The sequence below is a fragment of the Neofelis nebulosa genome, chromosome 6 (assembly GCF_028018385.1).
Source record: "Neofelis nebulosa isolate mNeoNeb1 chromosome 6, mNeoNeb1.pri, whole genome shotgun sequence".
In the NCBI taxonomy this organism is placed as follows: domain Eukaryota; kingdom Metazoa; phylum Chordata; class Mammalia; order Carnivora; family Felidae; genus Neofelis; species Neofelis nebulosa.
In genome coordinates, this window is record NC_080787.1 from 74,669,306 (window position 1) to 74,684,821 (window position 15,516).

At 34.3% G+C, this 15,516-nt stretch overlaps 1 long non-coding RNA gene and 1 pseudogene across 1 annotated transcript in view; one reads left to right on the forward strand and one right to left on the reverse strand.

Annotated features, from left to right (window-relative positions):
• Positions 1 to 15,516, forward strand: part of LOC131514469 (uncharacterized) — an 82,426-nt gene that overhangs the window by 8,670 nt on the left and 58,240 nt on the right. The gene's annotated exons all lie outside the window — the stretch shown is intronic.
• Positions 7,429 to 7,528, reverse strand: LOC131515596 (U6 spliceosomal RNA; annotated as a pseudogene).

Here is a 15,516-nt window from a genome sequence, read left to right on the forward strand (position 1 = left end):
AGCTCTGCCTTCTCGGAAATTCTGTTACAGTATTATTTGAATATAAAATGAAGGAATGATATGGTCAATAAAAGAAGGTCACAGAATACCAAAATAATAACAACAACAACAAAAAAGGAAGCCTAATTTAAAGTGAATATCAAATCCCTCTTTTTCCCTCTGAAATTCCCTTTGCTACTTAACTTTAACATGTCTTTTTTAGTACATTTTCCTTACATGTCTTTTGTCTCTATCTTTTATTTTGTACCCTAAAGAATCAGAAGAAAAACAAATATCCGTGTAAGTAGAGTATCAAATAAATGGAATAGTGCCTCAGCAGGGCTCCTATAGCAAGTGGAAAAGAGGGTCTCAGTCATTACATCCATAATCATGGATCATAGAATTTTAGAGCTGGAAAAAACCCTACAGCTTATCTAGTCCAAATACCTTTTCAAGGGGGTTAAATGATTTGTCCAAACTCACACCTCCTTTTCAAGTTTCAGTCAGCCTTGCAATTTTTCTGAGGTATTGGTGTAAGGGTAGGATAGCTGAATAGCTAAAAGAGAATAATTTAGCATGGAATGAGTCAACATGACTTCTGCATAAGAAATGATGTTTGTTTGCTTCACTAGAGTTGTTTGAGAGAATAAATAAGTATGACTAAGGAGATTTAGAGAGAAAAATCTATATTTAAATTTCCAACAAGCTTTTTGACAAGTTCCTATATCAGACTGTTTAAACAATCCCCATAAGAAATTGGATTGGAGAGACTTAAGGAGAAATTTTAGTAGTTAATAACCGACAAGAATCAAGTCCTAATTCTGTTTTTTTTACTGAGTGTCCTGGTTCAAATTATTTAAACTTGCTTATGATCAGTTTCTCACAAATAGTATGAATAGTAATTTTATCTAACCCACCAGGCTGCTAAGAGGATTGAATGAGATAATAACACTTTATAATAAAAGCTACTATATGTTAAGTACTCATTATATATCAGACACTGCTCTAAGTGTTTAACAAATATTATCTCATTCAATCCTCACAAGACTCCAGTAAGGAAAATATTGTTATCATCTCCCCACTTTAAAGATAAGAGAACTGAGGTATAGAGTGGTGAAGTAACTTATCCTGAATCATGAAGCTAATTGTTAGTAAAGTCAGGAATTGAACCCAGGAAGGCTAGTTCTGGAGCCCCTACTTTTAACCAGTCAACTTCTGACTCTTGTGCTATCAGTATGTGCAAACGCCTTTTCATGCACAGTTTAAGTACATAATAAGTACCTAGTAAATGTAAGCTATTAATACTTTCACACTTTCTCAAGTGGAAAAAAAAAAAAAAGAGAGAGAGGCCTAATATTGACAGAAGACCTACTTTAAGCATAAGACATTCTTTTTAAAACCAGCCTGGAAGGCCATAGACACCCAGACAGTTTCCATGGTCCCACCAAGGTCAGAAGCCAGTATAGGTGAGAAGAGAGATTAAGGGGATAATAGTCTTGTTCTAAAGCCCATGTTGTTTTTACTACATTTCAGCCTATACCCTTACTTGAATTCACACTCTTGTTATTCCTCTTTTACGAAAACCACACTTAGATGTATAAGCAGATATATATGGAATACATAAAGCACATATATACATAATATCAATATTTTTTTGACCTATAGGCAAGCGATACTTAGTAAAGAGAATTTGAACAGTAGCAAGGGAAACTTTTACTAAGTTTCTGAAGAACAGAAGCTGATGGCTGATGCCCCAGAGTCAGTGCTGGAGCCGGTTGACTTTCATGTTTTAGAACATGATGGGGCATTCAAACGCACATTAAAATTGACTAATTTTTAGTTGACCCTAAGCTTTTCTGGGAAGAAAAAGGCCAAACCAATGATATCAAATGGTAGGATTCCCAGATGAACTGCTAGACAAAGGATCTATAGTAATTTTACATTATTCCCTGTAAAACATTGTCCTGAAAAGCTTTTGTACCAAAAATGAGTGCAAAGTGTCACAAGGAAGAGCACTGGAAATATAAAGCATTATCCCATAGTACTGTACATAAGCGTTAGGAATATTTTTTGGTTCTATTCACCATACCTGAAGGGAATCATAAGGCCACAAAGCCAACCCATCTAGAGAAAGGCAATTAAAATGACATAAAGATACGGAAAGTTGTCTGCCAGAAAATGGACTAAAAATATTAATACTCTGAAAACTGAAAACTTTTAGGATGAAAATGGGTACGATGAACACAAACTTATTCATCAAGATCTAGAGTTCCAGAACCCAGCAAGTTGTTCTTATTATTGTTCTTAATTAACCCCTGAATGCTTCAGAATATATCTCTCAAGAGAAAGTGTGTCTCCTACAGCATCACCCTATATTATCACAGTTAGGAAATTTAACATTAATGCTATTATCTATTATATAATCTGATCCGAATTTCTCCAATTGTCCCAACAAAGTCCTCTGTAGTTTGCCATTCTTCCCTTCCTACCTTCCTTCTTTCCTTGTATTCTTTTTTTGATTCAGAACCCAATCAGATGGCTCTTACTGCATTTATTTGGCATAACTCTCTACTCTCCCTTAATATGGAAAAGTCAGCCAGAGCTTTTCATCTTTCTCATCATTGATTGTTTTTTTAAGAGTCAGACAAATTATTTTGCAGAATGTTTCTCAATTTGAATTTCCCTGATTGTTTCCTCATGGTTAGATTAAAGTTTTTGGCATGAATACTACATAAGTAATGTTGTGTCCTGTGAGCACTTCTTAAAGCTTGAAAGAGGAGAAATTTAGGACCGGTGAATTCTCACTGTACCCCCAAATTGTATTTGTTATTTCCAGGAGAAGACAAAGGAAGTAATATTATTGGTTCAAACATTAAAAAAAATTTTTTTTGACATTTATTCACCTTTGAGAGACAGAGAGTGACAGAGCACAAGTGGGGAAGGGACAGAGAAAGATGAGACACAGAATCCGAAGCAGGATCCAGGCTCTGAACTGTCCTCACAGAGCCCCACAGGGGGCTCAAACCCAGGAACTGTGAGATCCTGACCTGAGCCAACGTCTGAAGCTTAACCCACTGAGCCACCCAGGCGCCCCTATTGGTTCAAAACATTTAAAATAAAATTTCTTAATATATAAAAGTCAGATCCAGGGGCGCCTGGGTGGCGCAGTCGGTTAAGCGTCCGACTTCAGCCAGGTCACGATCTCGCGGTCCGTGAGTTCGAGCCCCGCGTCAGGCTCTGGGCTGGTGGCTCGGAGCCTGGAGCCTGTTTCCGATTCTGTGTCTCCCTCTCTCTCTGCCCCTCTCCCGTTCATGCTCTGTCTCTCTCTGTCCCAAAAATAAATAAAAAACGTTGGAAAAAAAAAAAAAAAGTCAGATCCATTAAGAGGTAAGAGATGTTTCAGAAAACGTCTTTAGCTTTTTGCAGGTAACATTACAGGGTGTAGTATACCTATATCTCTCGACATTACTCTCAAGGACAGAATGCTGACTATGCTATGCTAGCTTGACTAAAAATGGTGTTTTCTAATATCTCCCTCTTTTTCACAAAACCAAATCCCAGTCTGTTAGGCATTTGCAAAGTTTATTCTAAATGCTCCTTTCAGACTATATTTGAAGAGATTTTAAAATCTTTGAGAAAAGAGGATTTATATATCAAGACTGGCTAACTCTAAGTTACCTATATCCACAGTGTCCTCAAGTGTACATATATATTTTTAAAGTTTATTTGTTTGTTTGTTTTTAAGTAATCTCTACCTCAAATGTGAGGCTTGAACTCATGACTCCGAGATCAAAAGTTGCATGCTCTACCAACTGAGCCAGCCAGGTTCCCAAAGTGTATATTTCTTTAATTTAACAATCCTAAATCCCCCAAATTTGGGCAAGGTGTAAGATGCATGTAATTGAAAGCAGATACAGGCAATCACTAATTTTTTCAAAATTTCCAAAGTGAAATTTACTTATTTTTTCATGACAATATGAAATAAAATCAACATTGATTTTTGATGCAGAAAGAATTTAAACCTTAACACTTGCTTTCCAGCTTCTTAGCTACATACAAATCGTTTAACTTCTTTAAGTTGTATCCTCCACATCTGTAACATGGAATAGCACCTACCTTTCAGTGTTGTTATAAGAATTAAATGTGATATCACATGAAAAAGTGTCAGTTTTATATAATTATTGTTATATTGACCAGAAAAAAATTCTTTGATGTGATCCAAGAACAGAATGGTCCATCTGAACCATCTCTCTTTTTTGAACAAACCAGTTGCTTGATCATACTTACTATTTACTAAATTTTCCTTTGTGTGAAAGGTGCTAGACCAGATGTTGTCCAAATTCCTTCTTTTACTTGATACCAAGTTCCCATCCTTGGGTTGGATGAGAAAATCCTATATCCATATTAAAAATTCTCCTGTTTGCTTAATATAGATCACATTTGATTTCTGTCACCTCCAAGCAAAAGGAATATAGTACCATCACTTATGGTATCTAACCAGCTGGTTAGATGAGTCACTTTAATTAAAGCTGCTTAAATGTGACACCAAAAATGGTCAACTAATGCTAATAACTGCTTCAACAATTGTCTACATTTTTTCATTATACTTATCACACCAGAAGTTGGGATACACTTAGGATTTTACATAATCCAATACAGTTTTTGTTCTTTTAAAAAAAAAATTTAAGAACAGTTTTAGGTTCACAGCAAAATTAAGAGGAAGGTACAGAGAATTCACAGATAGCCTCTACCGTCATTATGCAGAGCCTCCCTCATTATCAACATCCCCACTGGAATAGTATATTTCTTACAATTGATGAACCTATATAGACCCATCATAATCATCTGAAGTCCATGGTTTATATCAGGGTTCAATCTTGATATCATATATTCTAAAGGTTCAGACAAATGCATAATGACATATCTCCATCATTATGATATATAGAGTAATTTCACCATCTTAAAAATCCTCTGTGCTCTGCCTGTGTATCCCAAACCCAACCACCTCCAATCCCTAGCGACCACCGATCTTTTTACTGTGTCCATAATTTTGGCTTTTCTAGAATGTCACGTTTGGAATCATATAGCACATAACCTTTACAGATTGGCTTCTTTTGCTAATATGCATTTAAGTTTCTTCTGTCTTTTCAGAGCTTGATAATTCATTTCTTGTTAATACTGACTAATATTCCATTTTCTGGATGTAACAGTTTATTTATCCATTCACCTACTGACTGGCATATTGGTTGCTTCCAAGTTTTGACAATTATGAATAAAGCTGCTATGAATCTGTGTGCAGGTTTTGTGTGGATATAAGTTTTCAACTCCTTTGGGTAAATACTAAGAGCATGATTACTGGGTCATAAAGTAAGAATATGTTTGGTTTATAAGAAACCTTCAAACTGTGTTCCAAAGTGGCTGTACCATTTTGCATTTCCATCAGCAATGAATGAGACTTTTTGTTTTCTCACATCCTTGCCAGCATTTGGTATGTCAGTGTTCTGAATTTTGGCCATAAGTACTAATATATGTGTAGTGTATCTCACTGTTCGCATTTACTTGATGATTTATGATGTTGAGCATCCTTTTATATAGTTATTTGCCATCCGTATATCTTCTTTGGTTAGGTGCCTACTAAGGTCTTTGGCCCATTTTTAAAATTGTATCATTTGTTTTCATATTAAGTTTTAAGACTTCATTGTATATTTTGGGTAGCAATCTGTAGTCAGATGTATATTTTGTAAATATTTTTTTCCAGTCCATGGCTTGTCTTTTCATATTCTTGACATTGCTTTTCACAAAAAAGTTTTTAATTGGGGGCGCCTGGGTGGCGCAGTCGGTTAAGCGTCCGACTTCAGCCAGGTCACGATCTCGCGGTCCGTGAGTTCGAGCCCCGCGTCAGGCTCTGGGCTGATGGCTCGGAGCCTGGAGCCTGTTTCCCATTCTGTGTCTCCCTCTCTCTCTGCCCCTCCCCGTTCATGCTCTGTCTCTCTCTGTCCCAAAAATAAATAAAAAAATGTTGAAAAAAAATTTAAAAAAAAAAAAAAAGTTTTTAATTGTAATGAAGTCCAGCTTATCAATTATTTCTTTTATGGACTGTGACTTTGGTGTTGAGTGTAAATAGTCATTGTCATACTGGGTCATCTAGGTTTTTTTCTATGTTATCTTCTAGGAGTTTTATAGTTTTGCATTTTACATGTAGGTTGTGATCCATTTTGAGTTAATTTTTGTGAAGGGTATAAGGTCTGTGTGTAGACTCATCTGGCTGGGCTCTCTGCTCTGGTCCATTGTTTATTCTTTCACCAATACCACACTGTCTTGATTACTGTGTATTTATAATAAGTATTAAAGATCAGTAGTTTCAATTCTCCAACTTTGTTCTTGTTCCTCAATATTGTGTGGGCTATTCTGGATCTTTTGCCTCTGTATATAATCTTTAGAATCAGTTTGTCAGTATTCACAAAATAATTGCTGAGATTTCAATTGGAATTGCATCATATCTATAGATCAAGTTGGGAAGAAAAGAAATCTTGACAATATTGAATCTTTGTATTCATGAACATGGAATATCTCTCCGTTTCTTTAGTTCTTCTTTGATTTTGTTCATCAGTTTGGTAGTTTTCCTCACACAGATTTTGTACACATTTTGTTAGGTTTATACCTACATGTTGCATGTTTTTGGGTGCTATGAAAATGTTATTGTATTTTTTAATCTCAAATTCCACTTGTTAACTATTGACATATAGGAAATAATATTTTGTTGAAGATATTTGCATCTGTGTTCATGAGAGATATTGGTTTATAGTCTTGTTTTCTTTAATGTCTTTGGTTTTAGTGTGCAGGCTCATAAAATGAGTGAGGAGGTATTCTCTCTGCTTCTATTGCTCTGAAAGAGATTGTAAAGAATTATAATTTCTTCCTTAAATATTCGATATAGTCACCCAGTGAACCTATCTGGACTCAGTGTTTTCTGTTTCGGAAGGTTATTAATTATGGATTCAATTTCTTTACTAGATAGACAAATCTATTCTGATTTTGTGTTTCTTCTTGTGTGGGTTTTAGAAGATTGTGTCTTTCAAAGAATTGGTCCATTTCATTCAATTTTTCAAATTTGTTGGAATAGAGTTTTCATAGTATTACTCTATTATCCTTTTAATGTCCATAGGATCTGTAGTGATGTCCCCTCTTTCATTTCTCATATTAACAACTTGTGTCTTGTTTTTCTTTGTTAGTCTGGCTAGAAGCTTATTGATTTCATTGATCTCTTCAAAGATCCAGGTTTGATTTTGTTGATTTTTTCCTATTGGTATCCCATTTTTTCCTGTTTTTATTTCTGCTGTAATTCTTTTTTTATGTAATCTGTGACAATTTTTTAAATTACATTTTCATTTTAATTCCAATACAGTTAACATGCAGTATTATATTAGTTTCAGGTGTACAATATAGTGAAAAACTATGGAACACTTCAGAAATTTGTGTCTCATTCTTTCACAAGGACCATGCTAATCTCTGTATCTTTCCCACTTTTTAAAATATATGTGTTGCTGAAGTGAGTACTCTGCTCTAATTCTTATTATTTCTTTTCTTCTGCTTACGTTAGATTTAATTTGCTTATCTTTTTCCAGTTTTCTCAGTGTAAATTTGTATTGTTGACTTCAGCTCTTTTATCTTTTTTAAATGTATGCATTCAATGCTGTAAAGTTCCCCCTAAACACTGCTTTCACTGCATTTCACAAGTTTTGATAAATTGTGCTTTCATTTTCATTTAATTCAAAATATTAAAAAATTTCTCTTAATATTTCTTCTTTGATCCCTCTGTTGTTTAGAAGTGTGTTTGATCTCCATATATTTTGGGACTTTCCAATTATCTTTCTGTTATTGATTTCTAATTTAGTTCCATTGTGGTCTGAGAGCAGACATTGTTTGATTTCTATTGTTTAAAAATATTTTTTTTAATGTTTTATTTATTTCTGAGACAGAGAGGGACAGAGCATGAGCAGGGGAGGGGCAGAGAGAGAGGGAGACACAGAATCCGAAACAGGCTCCAGCCTCTGAGCTGTCAGCACAGAGCCTGATGCAGGGCTTGAACTCACAGACCACGAGATCATGACCTGAGTCGAAGGCGGACGCTCTACTGACTGAGCCACCCAGATGCCCCAGATTTCTATTGTTTTAAATTAAGGTGTGTTTTATGGCCCAGAATGTGGTCTGTCTTGGTGAATGTTCCATGTGAACTTGAGAAGAATGTATATTCTGTTGTTGTTGGATGAAATAGGATATAGCTGTCAATTATGTCATTGATTGTTGTTGTTGACTCTTTCTGATTTTCTGCCTGCTGAATATGTTCATTTCTGGTAGAGGGGTATTGAAGTCTCCAACCATGATAGCAAATCCATCTATTTCTCTCTTTTCTCAGTTCTGTCAGTTTTGCCTTATGTCATTTGACACTCTGTTTTAGGTGAATACACATTAAAGGCTGTTATGTCTTCTTGAAGAATTAATGACTTTGTCATTATGTAATGCCTATCTTTATCTCTGATAACTTTCTTTGCTTTGGTGTCTGCTATGTTTGTAATTAATATAGCTACTCTTGTTCTTTTTTAATTAGTGTTCACACTGCATATATTTTTCCATCCACTAAGTTTTAATCTATATTTGTCTTTATATGTTTTTAAATTTATATTTCATTCCCAATTATCTTTTAATTTATATTTGTCTTTCCATCTATTAATTGGTGCATTTATAATACTGACATTCAAAATGATTATTGATACAGTTGGATCAATATTTACCATATTTGTTACTTTCTTCTACTTGTCTTTATTCTTTGTTCCTATTTTTGTCTTCCACTCTTTTTCTGCTTTTTATGGCTTTAATTGAACGTTTTATATGGTACCATTTTCTCTCCTTTCGTAGCATATCAATTTTATATATATATATATATATATATATATATATATATATATATATAGACAGAGAGAGAGAGAGAGAGAGAGGTATTTTTTTTTACTTTTCTCCGTTGTTGCCCTGGAGTTTGCCATATACATTTACAACTAATCCAAGTCCACTTTCAAATTACTCTATACAACTTCACAGATAGTGTGAATACCTTATAATAACAAAATAATCCTAATTATGCCATCAATCCTATGTATGACATCATACATTTCACTTATATATAAGCATACACAATTATATGTATGGATAACATAGGCATACATACATACATAGGAATGTATCATCAAATACATTGTTGCTATTGTTATTTTGAGCAAACTTATTAGATCATTTAAGAATAAGATAAATAAATTTTTTATTTTATCTTCATTTATTCCTTCTTCACTGCTTCACTGCTCTTCTTTTCTTTATGTAGATTTAAGTTTCTAACCCACATTATTTTCTTTCTCGCTAAAGACCTTCTTTTAACATTTATTGTAGGCACATTTACCAACAACAAATTCCCTTAATATCAGTTGGTCTGAGGAAGTCTTTGTTTCTCCTTCACTTTTAGAGGATAATTTCACAGGATACAGAATTCCAGGTAGATTTTTTTTTCTGTTAATACTTTAAGTATTTCACTCTACTCTCTTACTTACATAGTTTCTTAGGAGAAGTTGGATATAATTATTAAATTTTTTCCTCTATAGGTATGGTGTTTTTTCTCCCTGGCTTTTTGCAGAATTTTTTCTTTATTTTTGGTTTTCTGTAGTTTGACAATGATATGTTTAGGTGTAAGAGTTTTGGGTTTTATCCTTCTTGGTATTCTCTGAGATTCCTTTGAATCTCTGAGATTTGTGGATTGGTGTCTGACATTAGAGAAAAATTCTTGATCATTATTGTTTCAAATATTTCTCTTATTCCATTCTCTCTTTCTTTTCCTTCTGGTATTCTCATTATACCTTTTGCAGTTGTCCCACAGTCCTTGGATATTCTATTATGTTTTCTATTCTATTATGTTTGTTACAGTATTTTTTCTTTTTTAGTCTCTAGCATTTCTTTTTGATTCTTTCTTAGAACCAAATTTCTATATCTCTGCTCACATTTTTTTTTCTGTTCCTGCATTCTGTTTATTTTATCTATTGGAGTCCTTGGCATATTAATCATAGTTGTTTAAAATTCCTGGTCTGATAATTCCAACATACCTGGCATGTCTGGTTCTGATGCTTGCCATTTCTTCAAATTGTTTTGGGTTTGTTGTTGTTATTGTTGTTATTGTTTTGTTTTGAGGTGGTTAGCCTTTTTAGTATGCTTTGTACTTTTTTTTTAAGTTTATTTATTTTGAGAGAAAAAGAGCATGAGCAGGGCAGGGGCAGAGAGAGAGAGAGAGAGAGAATCCCAAGCAGGTCCCGTGCTGTCAGCATGGAGCCCACTGTGGAGCTTGAACTCACGAGCTGTGAGATCATGACCTGAGCCAAAAACCAAGAGTTGGACGCTTAACTGACTGAGCCACCCAGGCGCCTCCGTACTTTTTTATTGATAGCCAGACTTCATGTCTGCTTATAGGCAATAAGCTGGGGGAAATCTTGGTGCTCATCTCATTTGTGTTCTGTTTCATCGATCATTGTCACTCATTTCCCAAAGTCCAATTTCTTGAAAACCAACAATTCATATATTTATTCAGTTTTTTAATTTGTTTTAGGCAGGAGAGTAAATCCAGTCCCTGCTATTCCATTTTGGCTGGAAGCAGAAGTACATTCTTCCACTTTAAAAATATTTATCTCACCCAAATTTGGCTAACTTATCTCTCTTACATTATGCTTATTTTTTAGTAATATTTTAAAACTAAAAAAATCTGACTTTCCCCCGAGAGGAGAAAAAAGCTTTTCATTGTTGTATTCATCTTGGTGCTTGACTCATACAATTTTTACCCATCAGCTTCATAAAAGGTCTTCAGTGTAAGCTATTGGGATCAATTTGACAGTAAGACTTTGTATGATGAATGCATTCCCTAATTGTGGGGAAAAAAAAAAAGGAAAAGAAAAAGAAAAAAACCTAAGCAAAAGATTTAACTGCTGTGCCTAATTCTTCTTTGCCACTGTACTGCTTTTGCAAAAAAAGGTTGGAAACCAGCCATGTTTTCTTTTGTGTCCATTTTTCCCCCCATATTGATTAGTTGAGAAGTCATAAAGACATATTTCTTAACCATTTAGACAAGGAAAGATGTAAATTCTTCTACAATTATTTATGTAAAGTATACATTTGTCTGTCAAATCTACCATAAAATCAAGAGCTAAAATTTGAACATTAGACAAATTTAAGTTTGACTTCTTTGGGGCTGTCAGTGAGGACAGACTATAATATTTAGGGCTTGTTCATTCCTTTTGTGTGCTGGCATGTACCCTTCTGGGGTTTATACTGGCAGGCAAAGCTCCTCTCTTTTGCTGTTCTATCTTCCAGTGAGCATTATACCTACTGGCAGCTGAGAATATCACATTATGGAAGATATATAGACTTCAGTGGCAGGGAAAAGGCAAGTTCATGGCATATGTATCATTGCCGAATAGTTTCTTAACCTGGACCAGATACACAGGTGCTTTGAAATCTAAGAACATTTTTAAATTGTATGCAAATGTTGTATATATGTTTATACTTTCTGTACGTAGAATCCATAACTTTTATTTATACTCAAAGAGAGTGTTAAATGATGAGTCCTTCACATAGTCTGACTGCAGAGGGGAACAATAGAACAACCAGACGTACTGTCAAAGTAATATAGAATTACACCCCCATAAAATTATCCTCTGAGAATAAATTAAGAATCTCTATCACTCAAGCCTCAGAGTGGACATTTTTTGGCCCAGTGATCTCCTGACACAACCCAAATTATAGCTGGTAATTTAACACCAAGATAATCAGCTCTTCTTGTGCCTTAAAAATATAACCATTCCTGTGTTTGGTTTTTATTTTTTTCTGTCACGTTAAAACCATGTAAATAAATATATATTCAGGTGAAACTTTTGCTCAAAGCTGCAAAACTTTCTAGGAAACTGACATTTAAAAAAAGAAAGAAAAGGTTGCTTATCCACATGGTTAACCTTTTAAGTGAAAGCAAGGAGATGTTAGTTAACCAATGTATTGCTAAATCATAAAGCAAGTTTGATAAGATTAATTGCACTATATATCAAGACTTGAATGATTTTTTAAAGTCACATTTTTCTTCCTCACAGTCAACCATGTCTTTGCTACTTTTCCCTGTCCAGTTAAGCAACACTAAATCTCAAAATGTAGGCTAGTCATTTTAATTACTCTGTAATAAATCGGTCTATCATTATATAGGGGAAGTATTATTATTTCTATGTCATTTCTAACAAAGTGGAACCTTCAAAAAAGCTTATGTTCATAAGAGAAGTCCACCTCCTTGTGTGTGTTTTTTAATGTTTTTATTTATTTTTGAGAGAGAGAGTGTGAGTGAGTGAGGGGCAGAGAGAGGGAGGCAGGGATCCAAAGCGGGCTCTGCACTGACAGCAGAGGGACCCATGGGGGCCTCGACTAACCAACCATGAGATCATGACCTGAGTTAAAGTCGGACACTTGATTGACTGAGGCACCCAGGCACCGCCCCCCTCCTTATTACTGAATCTGTTTATTAAGCACTATCTTTTGATCTAAAGCTCCCTTTAGCTTCATTTCTGATGCTTGGGGATATTTCTTTGGCAAAAAGAAGGGTAACAATGAAATCATCCTTCAAAAGAGTATTTCTTCATCCAATCACATTCGTTGTTTTTCATGCCATGTCTCAGACTCAACTTAAACTCAGTTCTCTCTTTGGCAGTTTCCCATTTTGATTTCAACTCCAGAATTAACCAGTATATATCAAAAAAGCAGGTCACTCATAACAACAGAGTCAATAATATACCAAAATAAAATATATTTCAAGGTATTTCCTTTCATCACTGAAGTATTTTACTGCATTATTAATATTTGAAGATATGTCTTATTTGCCAATTTTTCCATACAATAAAAAGAGCTAGAGATTCCAAACTTTTCTACGAAATCTCTCTTTCTTTCTTTGTTTTGGTAAAGAGTACATTTCTTTTAAATTTTGTAAATGAATGAATGAATATTGATTTCTAAAAATGCCAAGTCTTTAAATGAAAGTTCATCCTTTATATATGTTCTTTCTGAAGTTATTACTTTAAATCATTATTTAAGTTTGTCCATTGTATTGATTGTGTTGGGTGAAGTATTTTTTTATCCTAAAAGGAAATTATCATTTATCTATGCAAAATTGATATAAAATGTTAAAGTTAAGGAAAAAAGCTAAATTTAATACCAGCAATTATAATCTCAAAAGCAGTATATGTTTGTAAGGAATGCTTTTAATGTATTCTCTGAATTTTATGGACCATGATAACGATAAAGATAATAAAGTCTGGTTGTGCTTGCATGTGGCTTCCCTTGAACATGGTGGGCAGTTGGTGGCACAGGTGGCAAAAGTGACAAGTTGCAATATCTTAGCATGATATGGGGACTATTTTAAGATCCATCCCTGTGGAAACTTAGGCAGATCAAAGGAACTGAATCTGATCTGTTAGTATCAAGCTACAATACTTCATGCTGCTTTTTACTAAGGTCTTGATAAACAAAGGTATTGGATTACTTTTAAAAAATTAAACATCTTTACATAATGAAATTTTTATTTACAGAAGGTCATACTGACTTTAACATATCATGACACAGTTATTCATAAAACAATATGAAAGATCTAAGAAAGCAATGTATTCCTGACATAGAAACAAATTCTAGATAGGCTATGAAATTTAATTAAATAAAAGATTATAAAATAAAATGTCCCAATAGTGTTGCAACTCTGAGCTAAAGATCACCTAAATATTGCTGGTTGGGCTAAGTGATACTGGAAGAAAAACAAGGATATAAAAGGACCAGTAATGGCAGGCTCTATTTATTGTTTGCTTTAGTAATGATCTTATCATCTCAATTATCACTAGCTTCAAAGCATACAGTTTTCAATTTTTCCAGAGCCAGGACATTCAAATATTTTAAAATTGGAGATTTCTTCTTGTTTCAATCCCAATTAATTTCCAATCTCTGTGACCATTTTTTTTTAAAGTAATTTCTATGCCCAACATGCTTGAACTCACAACTCCAAGATCAAGAGCCACATGTTCTATTGGCTGAGCCAACCAGGCATCCTTCTATGACAGTTCTTAAAAAGTGGCAGTGGAACTCATTTAATGATCACCAATTGTTTTCAGTAGGCCTCCTGATGGAAAACTCTTATAAAAACTTTTAAAACATTTTTTAAAAGATAATTTTTAAAAATACGGTGGCAGAAACTTACAGAACCGTCAATCTACAATGTCTATTAACTAATCATGTCCTAGAAGTTTTAGAGGATAAAGAAAACAAAATTATTTGTTAAGCAATTCAATTGGACCTTGGTATATTTAATTCAACCACATTTTTTTTTAGAACCATATATTTGAAAAACAGATACTCAAGTCACAACTAGCAATCTGTTGGAAGCACAGAAAAAACACATGAATCCCTCAATTATAAGTTGCCAGCAATTTTGAGACACCTCATCCATTTTACAGTAGCTTTTAAGGAGGAAAAAAACTATATTAAATGAAGATATTTTTTTAACTTGCCAATATATTTTATCCATATAATTAGGGTTTTTTTTTCTTTCAGCAGCAAATCAGAATTTGAGAGTAAATTTTCTGCATGTCTGACATCTAAGAAGTCTGCACTATGTTGGGTATTTTCAGTTATGGATAATACCATAGTGACCAACTGCATTTCATAGTTCCTGCCCAAACCTTGACCTCTTTAACGTCTTAAGGCTTGATAGAATTTCCTAGGCACATTGAGGAATATGTGTTTTTCCTGCATTTTCTGTTTGGGTAAAATCATAGGTTTTTTTGTAAATTAAAAATTACTTTTCTGGGGCGCCTGGGTGGCGCAGTCGGTTAAGCGTCCGACTTCAGCCAGGTCACGATCTCGCGGTCCGTGAGTTCGAGCCCCGCGTCAGGCTCTGGGCTGATGGCTCGGAGCCTGGAGCCTGTTTCCGATTCTGTGTCTCCCTCTCTCTCTGCCCCTCCCCCGTTCATGCTCTGTCTCTCTCTGTCCCAAAAATAAATAAAAAAAAAAAAAATTACTTTTCTTAAGCCAGCTGGGAGTTTTTGACAGATAGATGTTCAATGCTTTAGTTAATGGCTTTCACTTCACATAAACAAGATCCCCATTTAACTTAAAATTCAACAGCAAATAACAAGATTGAACAGATTCCTTCTAAATACAGGTTGGCACATGCACAGACAATGACAATGTACTGTTTTTGTTTTTTGTTTTTTTCCCCTTCTTTCTCTGATGGCTGGCAGGGTTTTAAGAAAATATCACTATAAAATATAACCCAACTCTAGGTGCATTAAGTGTGAAGACAGAAAACTAGAATGGAGAAAATATAGTATGTTTCAACTTTTTCCTTTGCCATTTTGTAAATCAGTCTGTATTCTCAGATCTTTTTTTTTTTAATGTTTATTTATTTTTGAGAGAGGAAGACAGAGACAGAGT